Source organism: Ambystoma mexicanum, chromosome 8, assembly GCF_040938575.1.
Source record: "Ambystoma mexicanum isolate Mex_15411 chromosome 8, UKY_AmexF1_1, whole genome shotgun sequence".
In the NCBI taxonomy this organism is placed as follows: Eukaryota; Metazoa; Chordata; class Amphibia; order Caudata; family Ambystomatidae; genus Ambystoma; species Ambystoma mexicanum.
Genome location: NC_090929.1, coordinates 516,294,038 through 516,313,899, shown reverse-complemented (window position 1 = coordinate 516,313,899; position 19,862 = coordinate 516,294,038).

Here is a 19,862-nt window from a genome sequence, read left to right as displayed (position 1 = left end):
AAAGCAGTGCTGATAGTGTTCATGGCCGGGGATTTACTCTAAAACTGGTGTGGACCAGATATGACTCATGGGGAGGGCCAAGTGGTGACCTTCTCACCGTGTCCCTTACCCTCCAGCGCCTTCCACATTGTTACTAGTATTGGGTGATCCCTAATTCTCCTTGTGAGCTTTTTCATCGGGACCCATAACCACTCACCCACTGTGACAGGGCTCAGGAGGGAGTTTTCAAGAAAGACCCATTGTTTGTTGGGGTCCTCTCTGAGGTGGGGGGCCAGGGTTCTGAGCTGGGCTGCTCTGTGGTAAGTTCGTAAGTCTGGGAGGCTGACCCCCCCTCTATCCTTGGGGACGGTGAGTGTTTCATAACTTATTCTGGGTCTCTGGCCTTGCCATATGAATTTCGTTATGTGTTTTTTGGCTTCTTGAGGAGTGCTTCTGGGGCTTCTAAAGGGAGCATCAGGAAAGTGTACAGGACCCTGGGGAAGAGGTTCATCTTTACGGTGTTTATCCTTCCCATCCACGAGATTTGCCCCTTACCCCATGTCTCCATATCTTTGAATAAGTTGTCAAACAGCGGGGGGTAATTTGCTTGGCTTAGATCTTCGTGGGGTCGGACGATGTTGATCCCCAGGTATTTAATCCCTTCGGTACGAATTTGAAACCCCAGGGGGGACAGTTCCGTGAGGTCCCTGTCTGCATCTGGGGCAAAGTGGAAGATCATTGTTTTCCCTATGTTCATCCTGAAGCCTGAGAATTGGCCAAACCGTTCAATAACCCGAGCAGCAGCCGGTACCGAACTAGTAGGTTCCCTCAGGTGGAGCAGTATGTCATCTGCATAGAGGCCAAGCTTGAAGGTCCGACCTCCAACATCAATACCGCGGACCATCGGGGCCCATCTGATGTACTCCGCGAGTATTTCCATGGTCATGGCGAACAGGATTGGTGAGAGGGGGCAGCCCTGCCTCATCCCCCTTTGAAGGCTGAATGTTCGTGACAGGCGACCATTTACCGTGACTCTAGCAAAGGGGTCTGTGTATAAGGCCTTAATGGCTCGCCTGATTCCCTCGCCAAAGCCAGTTTGACAAGGACTCCGTGTAGAAACTCCCAGTCCACCCTGTCGAACGCCTTTTCGGCGTCGATTGCCACCAGGACAGGGTTGTCTGCCTTCGGGGCCACTTCCCCCATGAGGTGTAGGGTTTTTCGGAGGGTGTCCGCCCCCTGTCTCCCCTGTATGAAGCCCACCTGGTCGGAGTGGATAGGTACCGGCATATGGCTGTCTAGTCTCGTGGCTATGATCCTGGTGAACAGTTTAGCGTCCACATTCAGGAGGGAAATTGGTCTATATGACCGGCAGTCTGTTGGACCTTTGCCCTCCTTTGGGATTCCTGTTATCGGTGCTTTGCCAAAAGACAGAGGCGCACTCCCGGTCCTCATGATATTTGTGAATAGGCCCACCAAAAACCCCGCTAGTAGGCCTCCAAAGGTCTTATAGAAGCCTGCGGTGAATCCGTCCTCCCCGGGGGCCCTGCCCAGCTTAAAACCCGATATTGCCTTGAGTACCTCCTCGCTCGTTATTGGGGCGTCTAAGGCTGATGCCTCTGGGGGGTCCATCACAGGTAATGTTACCCCACCGAGGTATGCTCCCAGTGCCTCCACCTCCACTTCTCCTTCCCTCCCATAGAGAGTCTCATAAAACCCCGCGAATTCCTCAACTATTCCCTCGGGATCCGTTTTTGTCCCCTCATCCCTGCATGAGATCCTTGACACCCATCTATCTCTTCATTGGCCCTGGAGTTTGGCCGCCAGCATGGCGTCAGTCTTATCCCCTTTTTCATAATACCTTTCACGCAGGTGTTGGAGGCCCGCTACAATTTTCCCCATCTCCAATGCTCTCAGCTCTTGCCTTTTCTCTCTTGCATCCCCCAAGTCCCTTACCCTCTCCTCATCACTCTTCCCTTCAGATCCCTCCAATGCTATTATCTCCGCCTGTAGCCTATGAGCCAGGAGAGTCCTGGTCCTTTTTTTGGAAGCCCCCTCTCTAATCAGAACACCTCTGCAGGTCGCCTTTGCTGCCTCCCAAACTGTCTCTATGTTGACTTCACCCGTGTTATTCAGTTCAAAATATTCATTGATCGCCTTCTCCATCTCCTCCTTAAAAACCACATCCCTTAGCAGGAGGTTATTGCATTTCCACATGTATTCTCTGGGCTTCAGACCCAATACACTTATATCTGCCCAGACCATATCGTGGTCCGACCAGCTGACCGGGCGGATGATGCAGGACTCCACTCGGCTCATGTTCTGGTGCCCCATGAAAAGGGTATCTATTCTCGTTCTGGTGCCATGGACCACTGAGTAGAAGGTGTATCCCTTTCCCTTCGGATGCAATTCCCTCTGTGTGTCCACGAGCCGTAGCCCCACATCAGCTCCCGGAATTTCCCCTGGGGTCTCCCCCCTCGGCTGCCTAGTGGGATGGCCCCTCCACTATGATCTAATTCCCGATTTGCCCACATGTTAAAGTCTCCACCCAGTATAAGGAGCCCCTCTGTCCTAGCCATTATCTCTCCCATCGCCTCTTTGAGAAATTCAACCTGGCCCACATTAGGACAATAGATAGCTGCTAGGGAGACCCTGGAGTTGTGCAAGTCACCCAATATAATCATGCTCTACCGTCCTCCCTCCCCCACCTGGTTACCTCTGTGAGTCTCTGGTTTCTCTGCAGGATGATCCCGACTCCACTCAGTTTCGTGGGAGCGGATGCCCAGAAGGCCTGGCCCTCCCCTCTCCGTGACTGTTCTGGTTTCCTGTACGAAGAGGATATCTATTTTAGCATTCTTCATTTCCCTCCCCAAAAGGGAGCGCTTTGCTGGGGAGTTCAGACCCTTTATATTGAGTGAACCAATTCTCAGTGACTCAGCCCGGCCCCTATTCTCATTGTCTGCCATTGGGTCTTTGTCTTGTGTGTACCGTCTTCCCGGATCTGTGCTTGCTGCCGCCTTCCAATGTGATTTTGAGACTGTGTGGGTCCCCAAAATCCCCAACCCCAACTCCCTCCCTTCCCTCCTCCCCCCACCCCCTCTTTATCATGACGCCTGCCAACGGGCAAGCCACCAGGGTGAATGTAAGTCCATCCACCGAAGTCCCCTTGTTAAGCTCAGCGTCCCCGGCCGGGGCTGTTTGATTCAATCTCTCGGTTTCTCTATTAGCGAGTCTCTGACCACTTAGCCCCCTTCGGCTTCCTTTGTGGGGGTTTTTAGTTTCTTGAATTTCCTTTGGCCCTTTATCTTCTTCTTTGTGGTCCAAGGGCCCTCCGGCTACCTCCTAGCGCTCCGAGGCTCTTGCACCTCCATCTCGTTTCCTTCCTCTGGGGTATCCCCTTTGAGTACCTGCAGCACTTGGGATGCCTCCTTGCCGCTGGTAACTCTATAGTCCACTTCTGAGCGTTCGAAAGACAAGGCGAATGGGAAGGACCACCTGTATCTTATGTCTTGGCTGGTGAGCCACTGGGTGAGTGGCCGGCACTCTCTTCTGCGGGTAAGAGTGAAATCCGAGAGGTCCTGGAAAATCCTCACTGTGTCTCCTTCGAACAAGAAACTCTCCAGCCTTCTCGCTTTCTCGAGGACCTCCATTTTTTCTCTGTAGCGGGGGAAGCGCACAACTATGGACCTTGGGCCGCCCCTCGCTCCACCTCCCCCTCGGTGGGCTCTTTCCAGCTGGACTTCCTTGCCCCCCTCAAGTGTGAAGAGTTGGTTGATGAGGCCTTGAACCTTTCTCCCCACGTCTGCGGCAGTCTCGCCTCTCTGTTGAGTCACACCCATAATACACAGGTTGTTTCGGCGTTCTCTGTTCTCTAGGTCGTCCATTTTCAGGGCTATGTCCTCCTCTCTGATTTCTAGGTCTGTTAGCCTCGCTTCGTATTTCATGTCTAACAGGTCCATTTGGAGGTGGTTGTTTTCCATTCCCTCCATTTTTTCCTCGAGCGTCTCCACTCTCCCCCTGAGATCAACTATAGAGGCTTGTATGCCCGTTCGAATCGCTTTTATCTCCTGGAGGATGTCCTTGAGGTCGTCCTTCGTTAGCACTGTGGGGGGGGTGGTCGGCACTTGAAGGCATGGTGGCTCTGTGTGGTTCACCGAGGGGTGCGTTGGACTGGCGGAAGCGTTGGAGGGAGCGGATTGCGCACGTGGGCTGGGTCGGTTTCAGGGCTCCGGTCTCTGGGTGCACTTTGGAGTTTGGGTGGGGGCGGGGGCGCCTCTCACCCTGCCTTAATGCCTTGAGGTTTCCTCCGGTCGTCTTGGGACCTCACCGCTTCCGCTGAGGCAAGCTTGCATGTGGGGGGGCACCCCGGCGATGGCTCAGGTCCTCACGGGGGGGGCTGAGATTGTGATTAGGGCCTGTTTCCCCAGATGCGTCACGGCTGAAATGTTCCGGGGGGGAAGGCCGTGCCAGCTTTTACAGGGTGAGTTGTGCTGGTCCGTGCCCAGAGGGGGGGCCAAACACAGTCCGCCGAGTCTCAGCTATCAGTTCTCCCCCCTGCGCTCCTCACCTTCTTCGGGCCGTCGAGGGCCGCCACACGTCCATTGTGGGCTCGGACCCCTTCACTGGGGGCTCCTTTTCGAGTAGGCCTCCGTGCGTGGGGGATGGGTCGGGAGACTCCCGGAGTCCTGATTTGCTGCTGGTGGTCCGCACCGGAGCGGTTCTTGGTGGTGGGGAGCTCCCACCAGGACGCCCCACTCATCCCTGGCCCCGCGCAATGTCCACACACCACCGGGGCAGAGCTCCAGGGCCCGTTCGGTATCTGCGCACGGTGGGGGGCGTGCTCCGGCATCCTCCTCTCGGTGCTATGGGCGCGGGCCGCGGCCGCAAAGGCGACGACCGGCGGCTCCGGATCTCTGCTCCTTAGCTTCTCTGGTCCAAACAACGTCCCCAGCTCGCTCTGTCACCTGTGTAGAACCACACCTTTTATAGTTGGAAAAACAGTCAAGTGGAGTCAGGTGTGAGTGATAATTGGTAAATGCCTGACTCTATCAATGGGACAGCTTAAGTTCTTTCTGCAGTCGGTTTCCTTGACACTCCCCATGTTATTCCTATGGGAAATCTCCACTACTCCCGGTTGCCTCTTCCTCTTACCAGTATTTGGTGGAAATGGGGAGGGGGAGCTGCAATGGGTTTGGAAATACCCCATGAAAGCTGAGGGAAAGGGTTTTTAGGTGGAATGGGAAAAGGGGGAAATGCCATGTCTCGGCCTCAGATGTCCTCCTCCCAATCCAACCCCCTGGCCCTAAACTCAGGTGATCCTCCCTCGCTTGTCCACCCCAAGGGTCAGGACTGAAAAGCGATGGCCCTTCCCTGGCCACCTGACTAGAAGATCCCGGGGGAGTAGGTGGGAGAACACCACCAGGTTTCTCACACTACATAACAACTTTCCCCCCGCGAAGCGAGCCGAGAAGTGAGCAGACAAGTGAGCCGTCTACAGTCTACGCGAGCTGTGATGTGGGGGGTGGGCTGGTTTTTGTATTAGTGAAAGACTTTCCTTCCAGTTGCGTGTTACTGTGCGATAAAGATTTAGAAAATGATTCTCTCATATTGAAATTCACATTGCTTTGTTTCAATTTGAGAAGACACATTTACCAGCAGTTTAAATTTCGTATGTGTATCAATTGGACAGAGACTGCAGGAAGGTTTCCTTTGATCTGCCATACGAACGCACCGAAAGGTTGGCACTTGGCTCTTGGTGCTTTATTCCTGGATTTCGTTTGAGTGCTATTTTTCCATATGGGCGGAGACTGGAGGCTGTGGGGATTCTCTTACTTTGATATATTTTTTGCCTGCACGAACGCAATTTTAGTTTATAGTAAGGCTGTGCAATTGTTTTGTTTTTTGTAAATGTGCTCATACCTGCTTGTGGAACGCCTTCTGAAGTCTTTTGAACTCGCTATAACACGAGAGTTGGAGTCAAATAGCTCTGGTGGGAATAATTGACTTTTTGTTTTGTTTCTAACTCTGAACGAGATCCCAGAGATACCAGAGACTGCAGGGCTACAGCCCTTTGATCTGATTGGTTTTTGTGGTTTTATCCAGTTTTGGAATACTGGCCCTATTTATTTAAACATTGTGTCTAATACTTCTGGATCAATTGAACACGTTTTAGAAAATAAGAATTTTTAACGAAATCTCACATTTTGAGTCAATTATACTTGATATATTCAATTTGTAATTGTTGGACACATCTTTACTTTATTGTGTTTAAAAATGTTTTCTCAGCACTATGATGCCTCGTGGTTAAAGGAGTCAATCTGCAATAAATGAACAGACACTAGAAAGAACTTTTGCCATGGAAAGTGCCTCTACTCAGCTAACTAGGGATAATAACTGCCCAACCGTGCAGCAGGAGGACATAATAGTGCTATAATTGATACATAATTTAGGGGAGGAACGCTCACTCATTCTACCTAGTAATCCATCTGGAAAATATTTTATAAAGCAGGCAATTGAGTCGGTGCACCCTTTGGACAGCACTGGTCATCAAAAAAGTAGAAACCCTAAACTATTAATTGAATCTTTAGGGCAATCCCATATGCTATCTCCTATAGCAGGAAAAATGATTACGATGTCTTCCACAAAGAAACTGGCACTAGTACAGAAATTAAATCAATACAATCCGGTCAAGGGTGCTGCAATGTTGGACCACTCATTAATGACTGATGGGAATGTTCTATCTGCGGGAACCAAATTGCATGATCCAAGTATTATTGAGTTTGCTGATTTAGTCCTGGTTAATAATGGGAGTGCAGAATCTGATTTTACAAAGTTCCCCTTGTTATGACCCCAGTTTTAGAAGACAGCTTGTGTTTCGGAGATCTTACTCGTGTGGGGGAGTGTGGTGAGGAGATTTTGGAAGAGGTAAAGAAGAAGACGCATGTATTTCACTTGACTAAGGTGGATAAGGGGAACCCTGTGGTAAGGCTAGAAATGGGGTTCAAACACAGGTTATCCTGGGTATAATGGTTCCAGTAATGTTGAACGATGACAAATTGGAAGAATTAGTGATTCTACATAAAAATGTGATGGCCCCAAACTTGGTGAATAAACAAGGTTTGATTACTCCCAGGGAATGGGGTCCGGTTATTTCAGGACCTATTGAATGTATCCCCAGTGAGGAGAATTATTTCTATAAAAAATTGTACTTCCCAGATGTTAGGAAGGGTCATTTTGTTGGTATGTCATCTGAAGGGGGCTCTCAATGGACTGGGAAGTTTTCTTCTGAGTTGGATTGGTGTTCCAATGAGAAGTGGTGTGCCCCGGTATTTTCACAAGTATGTATGAGTGGAGATTCTCTACTAAATAAGAAGTATGTTCCCAATATTTCTAAGAATGTGGCTTTAACAGTTAACACCCAGGTGAATGGTGCTAGTCAACCTTTTAGCATACTTAGAAACGCCAGGGATAGTGATATTTTGGAACATCCTACTCAAGTGGGTTATATTATGGGAAAACGGATTCCACTTGGGAGCGTATTAATAAGCCAGTTAGTATCCTTAGACAGGCTCACGAAAGTGATGTATAACCTACTGGTAATAATGCAGGGAAGCAACACGCTCAAATCAGAAATGATAATCATGGGAAGGAACCAGCTTCCAATGTACTCCAATTGTCAAGTCTATTGGGTACAAACATGCCTTTGTGTTTGAATTGTGCAAATGTTCTTATGATTTTTTCTCAGATCCCAAGCCTCAGTTTATTAACCTCATTTGATTTGGACATAGTAGATTACCCAGATCGAGGACAGATGGAAAAGTGCAATCTTCATTTTAATTCACAATTCACAATTGGTGATGGAGTTGGTTCATTCTGAGAGGTCAATGTTGAATAATCTTGGTTTTAACATTGAAATAATTGCTGAACAGCGTAATTCAAATAGATCAAATTTTGATGGTGGCTTGAAAATTGTCTTAAATTCAGAGGTGGTAGGGTTGAGACAGATAAGGGAACATTCTGACCACCAATATGCAAATGAGGACGAATGGGCATCCGTTACATCTTCTGTGTGGAGAAGACCAGGACCATGAATCTAAGATGGATAGTGATCTGGTGCAGGTACATACAGCACTAGAAATCTTGTCATGGGACTCGAGGGGAAACTGCCATTTATTTATGAACTTGGAGGTTGTTGCTATGTTAAGGGAATTCAATTGTATTCTCCTCCAAGAAACATGGCTATTATATTATATGGTGCTAAAGAGCTTTGAGGTCTTCGCGCAGCTGGCTTAACCCACAAGGGCAGATAGGGTTGATGGTTGCTATTAAATCCACTCTGTGGGGTGACAGTTACACCCATTTCGAATCTACCATTATGGCATTAGAATTCTCTTCAGTAGAAGCACGTTTGGAAGTATTGCTTGTCAACCTCTATTGGCATAAAGGAGTGGCTGACCTTGATCTGTTCCTTAAACTGATTACAGAAGCAATTCAGCAATGGCAAAATTCGGTTTGTAATGGTAGGGTCTTCCTGGTGGGTGACCTTAATGCAAATTGTAGCACCATGGGTCTGGATGATGGTCCGTGGAAGAGTTTGCCAGATATGGTTGCATACAATTTTAAGCAACAATCAGGTAGAAAATGGTATCTGGCCCTTTCCTCTTTTGGTCTTGTCTGTTCGAACGGGGAAGAAATAGGGGTGGATTCTCTTAAACCAACGTGGTTTAGAGGGGATAGTAAGTCGACTCTTGACTATATTTTCATAAATACTTACCCATCGGACTGTTGTCTGGGCTTCGATATAATGAAAAACAATTGGAGTGATCACTGTATGTTAAAAGCAGATTTGAATATATTACTGCCCGAGGGAAATCAGTAAACCTTAGGACAATTGGGGGTGGTAAAGCTATTCGTTGGCCCCTACATAACGTCCGGTGATTGAATAAAGAATTTGATGGGAGGATGAAATCTAGCACTTTAGAATGGAAGATGCATATGTTTAATTCCTGGCATTTTTACTCGTTTTTGGGCAACTTGATGGATATAGCTCAATCCAATCCTAGGTTTAGAGCGATTGAGAGAAGACCTAAAAATCGCCATATATATAATGTTCAGCTGGTGAAGGGAAAGTGATTAATGCATTCTAATGTCAGGAAAATTCTGTTATCTACTCTAGATCAAGTTGCAAAAACACACCAAATCAGGATTGTGAAACAAAAATATAGAAATGTGTGCAAGTCACGACAAGTTGCTTTGCTACAAAAGGATGCTGAAGCTGGAATTGTACAAACGGACCGCATCCAAAAGTTTGCCTGGACAAAAAGTCCTAAAAATGTTACCACCAAAGGTTCGAACACCAAAAGTTCGAACCTTTGGTGGTAGTATTATAGGTAAGTATATAAAAAAAAGCCGGGTGTTGCGGGGGACACCCTCGCAGCACACCCGAAAAGAAAAAAAAAGAAAACTGGGGCTGCGGGGGTGACCCCCGCAACAACATGCTCACTATACTTTACAGTATAGTGAGCGGGGGTTGTGGGGGAAACCCCTGCAGCCCCAGTAAAAAAAAATAAAAAAAGAAAAGGGCCCTGCGGCGCTGGTTCCCGATCACAGAAGTGAAAGGGAACTGGTGCCGCAGGGACTCGGCATGAAGAAAAAGGTAAGTAGGGTATGTTTATGTTGGGGGTGTGGGTGGGGGTGTGTTGAGGGTGTGGGTCGGAGTTGTGTCGTGGATGTGGGTGGGGGTATGGGTATGTAGGGGCTGTGTACATGTGGTTGCATGGGAAATGTGCAAACCTTTGGTGGTTCGCACATTTCTCATGCAAACTTTCCGGCCGTGGGAAAATCAGCCGCAGTCGTATCATGTATATCCGCTGAAGCTATGTTGTGTATTTTGCTTTAAAGGGACCTAAGGGCTTTCTGAGATATGATAAATGCTCAGGATGCATTTCTGACAGTTTCTCAATTAAATGCAGTTTCAGAATCCCAACGGGTGAAATCTTTTACAAAGTTATATTGTGTAGACCCCATGGATAGTGGAAGAATTAATAGTCCAGTGAGTAACGGTGCTGAAAAAGCATGGCAATTCAATATTGAGTTTGATATGGTTTTAAAATTGATTTTAAAAATCTAAGATATCATGGGTGGCTGGACCTAATGGGTTATCAAATAATACCTTTAAAGGTGACCCTATTAATTGGTCTCATACATTAACTATGCTGTTTAAAAGTATTGCTCAATTGGGGGTGTTGCCTTTGTCTTGGCATACAGCCCATGTGGTACCTACTTTTAAGAGGGGTGAAAGAAACAAGCCAAATAATTACCACCCTATCTCTTTGATACACGCTGATTGCAAAATGTTTGCGTCCCTTCTTCTTATGCACCTTACTGATTGGGTGGCGATAACACAACAATTGAAGAAAATGGAAACAGGTTCCGAAAGGGCCATGTTAAGGATTTCAATCAGGCAATACACTCTGCTCTCGGCCTAGAGTACAGCTCAATGGAAAAACTTATTTCATATATAGATTCAATTATTTGAAAGAGGTACAATTCGTATCACACCCCTTACTTAAAAATATCCTGGGTCACGCTGGGCCAGGAATCAGGCTGGTTTGCAAAAGGTATTATTTATTTATTTATTTATTTATTTATTTAAGATCAGAATCACAATATATATTTTAATAGATTCAACAATCACCAATGGGGTGACAGAACACTGAATAATATCTTTAATACACTGGGAATCAATTTATAAACACAAGCAGAATGCAGCAGAGAACACAAAATTTTGAATGGGTCTGAAACAGATAGCACTGTATTGTGAGCTGATCTGTGTTGATTTCCGGGGTCTGTGTGGAGTCGCGTAGAAGACGCCTGGGCGCGTTTGCCTACGCAGCTCAGTCACGTCACGGATAGAGGCGGGGAATATGAATGTTTTGATAAAGTCTGTTTCAGGGGCGGGGGATTTGATTTAGTGCCGCAAAGGCAGGTGAGCCAGGTCGATGCGGCGGAATGATAGGATTATCACAAAATGGAGGCTGATTTCGAGTGCGATAAGGGGCGAAAAGTCGGGTAAGGTCCATAGGAAAGTTTCCTACGATCTACCGATTTATGCTTACAAACACATGGCCGACCCGTAGGGACAATAAAAAAAAAGTCCCGGAACTCTCCTTTAACAATTCCCCCTGCAACACACCTCCACCCACCAATAAGCAAATTTAAATAGATGTGAGGAGATAGCAGGTATTCAGAAATAGTACAGATCAAACAGTTTCTCACTCCTTACACAGAAAGAGAAAAACAAAGTGGGCTTTTCAACTGTCAGCATGACTTATAAAGTGGCTGAGCAAGAACACTAAATGTGTGGAAAAATGCTTAAATTATTATAAATTCCTACGGGAGCGGCTTTGAACAAATGCAAACAATCACAAGCGGTGGTTTAATCAGAAGAAAGTAGTTTGAATCTCAAAGGCAAAGTGGGAAATTATAGAAATAGAGTTCACACGTTTATCGTTTTGGCAAAAAATGCAAATTCGTGGCAAACTTTTCCTTGCGCAATATTCGCAATAACGGGAGAATCACACTGTTTTGGGTTCTATGGATAGCTATGGATGTTCGGTACAAGTAGGAGTTGAAATTGTGTTTCTATCATAAAACTGAGGGAGTTATAGATGTTTTAGTAAAGGTCCTTTTTGTAAAATAGGCACGAAAATTTAGACAGAGGCTTCAGTTTTAAAATCAGAAAAATATTGACTATGAACTAGAGCATCCAAGCTAAACCACCAGGATGGCACAACTTAAGAGTGAGGAGTGATTTGCGACTCAATCCTGGTTCCTCGATGTCCACCTCGGAGCGCTAGGCTGGTCACTTGAATTAAATTACTAGATCAAAGTTGACAAAATGACTAGGAAAAGGATGCTTTTACAGATAGACAGAAAAAGATTTCACTTCGGATTTAAACAATGCTACTGATTATGGAAGTAAGGATAGTTCAGAGGTTAGGAGGGGACAAGATAATGCACTGTAATCAACAGTTTCTAGCTTCCTGTTAATACTCACAAAACAAATGGATTTAAGCATTGAATCGGTCCAAGCATTTGGACTGTCAGGATTCTGGACCATTGAATCGGATCTATCAGGGACTGACAGCTGAGCACATTGGACTGGACAGGGTCAGCAAGGCTCTCTGGTCACAGCACGGCACAGGACTGCACGGGACCTGCCCTTCTTGGTTCTGAGGATATTTCAATCCAGCAGGCAAGCATTAACAGCACGCCCGGCTGTATTATTATGCTTCTCCTAGGCTTTTGGGATTCTTTTCTAGAATTTGAGGCCTATATGAGAATGGTTCAGCTATGCATAGGCCTTTGCTTTGCCAAGTTTCTGGAGTCTGGAACAATGAAGATGTAGATTTCAGCAGCAGAGCGCTCCGCCAACAGTCAGGAGATAGAAAGGTTGTAGGCTGGTCCCTATGTGTTGTCAGCTGTCCCTATATATTATGTCAGATGACATCACGAAAAGGGAGTATTGGGCCGCTTAGCTAAGCTTGCCCGTGTGAAAGGTGATTGGGTCAGAGTCTACTCTCTGACTTGATAGGAGGAGAAACAGAGTGTCATCTTTATGGTATCATTTTATGATGCTGAGAATCCACCCCTAGCCCCTGGCACACAAAGTCTAATTTTGGCAAAACATATATTTACACATATGCAACCTCTATAAAAAAAATCACATACACAGATTGCATATTTTATGGAGTATCTGCTCCTCAAAATACCACAGCTCTGCGACTTTGTTTTGCCTTTCTGCAGAATTTTGTCAATTTTGTAATGAGAACAGGTTCCAATATTTCTGTAAATTTCCACAAATATGCACGTTTACCATGGGAATGTGTGTATACAGTTTCACAATTCTAGCAGAAATACAGTCCCCATAAACCCACATTTATTGCCATTCCTGTTCAGAATAAGCAACACGGTTGTACTAAATTTTCAAAGGTAGTGCTAAAAATTAGGTTAATTAATCTGCCATTTTCAGATTTTGCACCCCTTCTGATAATCGGTTTTACACCTTCTAAAAATGTCCATTATATATCCTGTTAACACCAAATGGTCAGTATTTGTCACTCCTTGAAGCTTGTGTTAGCCCCCTCCTTTGGAATTTTCTTCTGTCAGCCAGGAATTTCCTGGCTGCAGCAGTTTTACGACCTTTCACACCTTCAAAAACCTGGGTTGGAGGATGTCCATTGTTTAGTCCTGGGCTGGAGACAATAGTCTGGCCTAGCCTGTAATTAGAACAGTTCTGCCAGCATCTGCTAGGCGAAAAACCTGCTTTTCCAGTTCTTGCAGAATTACATCCCCCCAGCCGGGCTTAATTTAATTGTTAAATTCTTTTGGCTTTACTTTAGCACAAAACAAACTTGTTGCATCAAATAACAGATAGAATTCTCATTCAAGATTTTAAACCTATGGGATCAAAAACAACTACAATATGGGTTACTATCAGTAACAGGCCTCTTATATTGCAAACATCTGACTTTCAGTTTATAACATGTTAAAGTTTAATCAGGAAGGCCCCTGACAGCTGTCATCACAGGTAGCCCTGTGCTGCACAGAGATTTTTTGTACACATCCACAGGCAGGCCACTTTTGCTGTGGAGATCTCTTTTTGCTCTTAGCCTTTCAGGACCTTGTAAGTTCACAGTGATTCCTTAAACTAAGTGAATTGTAGTACCCAGCAAGAATTTTGCATATTTGGAAGGTGTTATGTACCGGCAAAGAAGAGGTGATTTAAAGCAATATTTGGAGTTTCATTTAGCAAAGCACTGCTTTTTCATTCTGTACTCCACTTTCTATTGTTGTGGAGCCCAGTGACATATTTCAGTATTGAGAGCTCTGTTCCACCACTGACAACATGAGTGGCAGATTGGGCAGCCATCTTTTGTCTGTTGAAAAGCACGATTTTCAGGGGCTGTGGCACGCACAAGGATTTTGTGGACATTTTGCTGTTTCTGCACCACCATAACAGGATGATGCAGCATAGCAGAGCAAAAGTGGGTCAATACATCCCACAGCCACTCAACAAACATTAATGGTTTAGTGTTGAGGGCCGTCCAGGAATCTGTATGCAGGGATTCCCCCAGTTGTACTTATGTAGCATAGATTGATCTCTCGACAGCCTTTCACTGTGTTAACCATAGTCGTTTATGGTCTAAGTTAACTAATAAGGGGCTGCCGGGGTCTTTTGAAGGTTTTTACTGCTCTCTATGAGAATGCAGGAGTAGGTATTACATTAAACCTTGAAGAGAATATGTCCCATAGAATCGTGACTAAGGTAGGCTTGAGGCAGGGGTGCATACTTGCCGCCTGCCTCTTTAACCTCTATGTCTCAGACATCGAGTAGTACCTATCTGAGTCAGGATTGATTTCTCCTAAATTGGGAGATTTTTGAGTATCAAGGTTTTCATATGCGGATGATTTCCTGCTCCTTGATAACACCTGTGTTGGTCTCCTGCGGTTACTGGCTACTTTTTCTAAATATGCAATGGAGAATGGTTTGATTATTAATCCTAGTAAAACACGGATTATGGTGTTGTCAAGTTGCAGGAAACGTTGCATTCAGAGATAGATGATGGAGAAAATCCCTATACGAAATACTGAAAATATTTAATATTTGGGGTTTCCCTTTCTGGCTCAGCTATCCTCAACTGGTATTTAGACTATTTTGGGGCAAAAGGCCTCTGTGTTATCCAATCAAATGAGAAAACTGGACCAGAAATATGGGTGATTCTCCATCAAACCAATAGTCACGTTTTATTAGGGTAAGGTAGTAAATAAACTTGTTTATGGCATGGAACTGTATTATGATGTGGTTTGTAAATGTTTGGAATCTACTGAGTCTGTGCTCTGGAGAAGCAACTTGAAATTGGCGAATGCGATCCCAGCTTCTGCCATTAGATATGAGCTGGAACTCTCTCATTGCGTGTATGGGTACGTTGGAGACTTCTTTCTCTATTTCGGAACATGATTTGCCCGGTCCCCAACTCTCTGTATGAAGAAATGGGGAATCTATTGGCCAATAATGGAGGTACAGGCTGTACAAATAGTTTTTTGGTGGAAATGGGTGGCAAATGTGATTTGTTATTGTCTGACTTATCAATGGATAGGGAGACTCTTATAGGTAACTCAGATAAAGTTAAAAAAGCCTTATTTGACAGAGACTGGATCGAGACTAGCGATAGATTGCATGCATATCCTTCCATGAACCACTCAGCCTATGAACACAAAAAACAATTAGTTATCTCAGGCCTACTGTTACAGTTTCCGAATCGGTAGTATCGGTCTGTTTTACTGAAATTGTGTTGGAACATACTACCAACGAGGGAAGTACTACTAAGAAGACAGTTCATTACAGTTGTGGACTCTGGGTGTAGATTTGGCCATGATGCAGAACAATTGGAAACATTGAGATATTTGATACTGTTTTGTACCGCATTGGCCCCTGTAAGGAACTCATGGTAACAACAGTAAAGACAAACACAAGTGATCACAGTTCAATGGGGTTTATTAAACTGCAAATGCAGGGTGGAAGTATGCCTAACCTAACCCTAAATCAAAGATGGGAGCAAGCGTTGACCATCAAATGAAAAATGAGGCAGTCCTTGTGGCGTCTTGTCAAAGTAAAAAGCCTATACTAAAAAAAAACGATTGCCAATTCCTTACAACTAAATACAGAAAGAGTGTGGGATAGAGTGTTCAAATAAAGGAAAAAGTGTTAATAAATAATAAGTCAGGATGTGATTGCCTTGAGGTCTCCCTCCCATTTTTTACACGGAACAAGATCGAGCATTCCCAGCACGAGTGAACAGTTTTGTATAAGCTATCAGATTCTTCAATGGTTAAGTCTCTTTTCAACAAAAGTCTCTTGCCTTTGAGGCCTGATGCTCTCAACAAACAAACAAAAGGTTTGGTTCTATGAACGCTTGAGGTGATAACTTTCCACCCCTGAATCTCCCTCGGTCGGGCTCGGACCCAGATGAGAAGGGGGACACTTTCCTTCCCCTTGTCTTGCGATGCTTCTTGCTTTCACAAAATCTTAATATCTTTTTTAAACAGGCGTTTGGTCTTTCCCTTGGTTGTCGGCATCCCTCTGCCGGGTTCATTCTCGCTGATTCTTGGGTGTCGGCTTCCCCCTGCGGGGTTCACTCTTGCCAACCTTTACGAAAAACACAGTTCATGTACTAATTTTCGTCATGCGCGATTCACTTCCCTTAACTTTCACTATTCTCTGTCAGTCAAAGACTTTTGACTGTACAGAGCATTTTACAAGACCCCTGTATGACCACTTTGACCATTCTTCACCTCTTCCCAAGGCCTTCTGGTTACTCTTTACCGTTGGGTAATCACTCAGAGTTTCCTGCTTGAGCACCCGCGTGGTGCCGGACTCCTCTGTATCTGGTTTTTCCCCCTCCTCCATTAATAGTGTCCTTTTGCTTTTCAAAGTTCAATTTAGCCTTTGGCTACTTTTCATTCAACACAGTTCGGTTTCTTAACAACACTTTCCTCGACTCACTGGCTGTCATGAACTGCTTGGTTTTCTTTTATCTCGGAGTCAAGGTTGGTACCACAGAGACAGGCGCCACTACCCGGCTTGACAATCAGCGGAGGAGGGTCTTGTGTACCGTTACATCTGGTGCAATACACGTAGGCTATTGTTTGCAGACTTATAATTCCTTCTGTGGAGGTTTCACGGGCATTGGTCGTAAAGGGCAAGGTCGACTCTCTTCTTGTCACCTTCTTGGCCTGCGCTGTCTTTCACTTCCTCTTGAACTGCTGTGCTGAGTTAGCTCTTACGTCATGCGGTTCGCCTTGCTCATCCTGTGCTCTTGTGCTCCACCTTTTATCCCTGTGGGAAAGGGAAATGGCCGTCAGGTGTGTGTGTGTGATTCTGGTCAATTGCCTGACTTTGCCTGACCCTGGTATTGGGACACGTCAGGTAAAGGGCTCTGGTATTAGTCAGTTGTCTTTCGTGTTGTGCGAAAGTGTTTGTGTGGAAAAACGGGGGCAGTGTTTTGGAATATCCTATGTGGTAGGATGGGGAAAAGGTGTTGGAAGAAGGGGGATACCATGTCTTGCCCACTCCCAATCCCTAAGGACCCCCCATCCAGGTGATCCTCTCGCACTGGTTTACGCCCAGGAACTGGATCCAAAAGCGATGGCAGTGTGCTAGCCACCTGGATAACAGATCCCCGGAGACTAAACAGGGACACACCTTCAGGTCTCTCACATACCCTTCTTCCATGCGATGTATCTACATTTGTTTCACAAGGGAACCAGGAAATAAAATCTACATTTCCCTGATCTTTTCCTGTTCAGTGTTCCACCGTGAAACAATAGAGTTGTAGGTCTAGAAACCATTGCATGACCCAAGGGTTGGAATCTTTATGTTGGCTAATCCAAACTAGGGGTGAGTGGCCAGTGACAAGTGTAAACCTTCATCCTAATAGGTAGTACGTGAGATGGATAATAGCCCATTTGATGGCTAGGACCTCTAGTTCTACCAGAGAGTAGGTTTTTATTCACGTGGGAATAACGTGCTACTGGCATATAGTATGGGATGTTCTAGTTCATCGTAAATTTGGGACAGGACGGCTCCTAACCCTATAAGGGAGAAATCTGTCTGTAACACGAACTCCTTTGAGAAGTCGACTACCTTCAGGAATGGATTCTCACATAAGGTTTGTTTCAAGATGTTGTAGCATATCTCGTATTCGTCATTCCAATGAAGTTTCTGGGGTTCGGCATTTTTAAGTTTATTGGTCAGCCAAGCTGTTTTGTCTGAAAAGTTGGGGGTAAACGTACGGTAATATCCTATTAAACCTAGAAAAGCTCTAAGGTCTCTTCTGGTCTTAGAGGATGGTGTACCTAAGACAGCTTTTACCTTTAGATGTTGGGGTTGTAGTTCCCATTCCCTACGAAGAAGCCAAGATATTTTATGGCTGATTGGGCCAATCTGCACTTAGCTGGATTAGCAGTTTCTGAGGACTTTCATGATGGTAGAAAGGTGGAAGAGGTGGTCCTCCCAAGTCTTACTATTAATGACAATATCGTCAATATAGGATCCACAGAAATCGGAGTAGGGCTGTAGGATCCTATCCATGAGCCGTTGGAAAGTGGCCCGTGCACCGTGTAGGCCGAAGAGGAGGACATTAAACTGGAATAGTCCTAAAGGTGTTGAAAACACATTTTTTCCTTATCTGGCCCATATACGGGAACTTGCCAGTACCCTTTGATTAAATCTAGGTTGGATAAATAGGTGGCTGTCCTGATTTTATCAATTAGGTCTTCGATGCGTGGCATGGGATAGGCATCAAAGTCCAAGATGGTATTGGCTTGACAGAAGTCTATGCAGATTCTCCAGGAATGGTCAGGTTTAGTGACTAACATGATAGGAGAGGGCCATGGACTTGAGGAGGGCTCAATGATATTGGTTTTCAACAATTTGTTGAATTCCTCGATCACTATCTGTTTATGGGCTTCTGGTAGTTGTTATGGCTTTAGATTAACCACTTTACCTTTAGGTGTTCTGATATAATGGTATGTACCTTTTACTCTTCCTGGTTTCTCTGAGAATACATCCAGAAATTAGATCACTACATCTTTTAGATCTTCTTGCTGTTGGACTGACAACTCAGAAGGAATTAAGTCAGAGTTGTCTACGTCCTCAGGAACTAGACAGGCTAGTACCTTTGCATGGGTGGCTGATGAGTTCTCCTTCCATTCTTTCAAATGGTTTATATGGTATAAGTGGACTTTCTGTTTTCTATCTGGTTGGGCTATTTTATACATACAGGTTCCCATCCATTCTATTATCTCATGAGGTCCGTGCCACTTGGTGACAAGTTTCTTTTCTGAGGTGGGCAAGAGGACCAATATGTTCTGTCCTATGGAGAATGATCTTAAATCTACGTTTTTATCATAAGCAGCCTTTTGTTGACTCTGAGCCTTCCTCATATGAGTACAAACCAAGTCTCTGAGCATTTTCATGTGTTCTCGCATTCGAGTGGCAGTTTGTGAGATTGGAATGGGGGCCTCCTCTCCTTGTTCCAAAGTTTCTCAGAGCATGTCCAAGACATCCCTGGGTTCTCTTCCGTAGAGCAATTCAAAGGGAGAGAAACCTCTGGAAGATTGGGGGTTTTTCCTTACGGCAAATAATGCCCATGGGATCATCCAGTCTCAGTCCTTCCCGTCCTTGTCTATTAATTTCCATAAAATTAGTTTTAAGGTCTTATTGAATCTTTCTACCAGGTCATCGGTTTGTGGATGGTACACAGAAGTTTGCAAGGTAGTGATGTGGAGTAGCTCTTTGACTTCAGCCATAAGCTTACTAACAAGATTTGAACCTTGGTCTGTTAGTATTTCTTTGGGAAAGTCAACCCCGGAGAAATACAGTAGAAGATGCTTAAGGATCTGCTGTCTAGTGTTATTTCGCATTGGGAATGCCTTGGGATATCGGGTTGCATAGTCTACGATCACTAGGACATATTTATTGCCCAATTTAGATGTCTCTAGAGGTCCTATTATGTCCATGCCAATTCTAGAAAAGGGAACTTCTATGATCGGTAATGGGTTCAGAGGGGCAGGTAATGGGATGTGCGTGCTGGTCTTTTAGCATATTTCGCATGTCTGGATGAACGTTTTTATATCGGCATGGATTGCCAGCCAATAAAATTTCCCACTAATGTGCACCTGTGTTTTAAATTGTCCTAAATTCCCTCCAGTAAGATAGGAATGCGCGATCTCTAGCACAACCTTTCGATGACTCTTGGGTATTACTAGTTAGGTTTTTACCAAACCTTCGGTGGAGGTTTCTCTCCTGTAAAGTAACACTT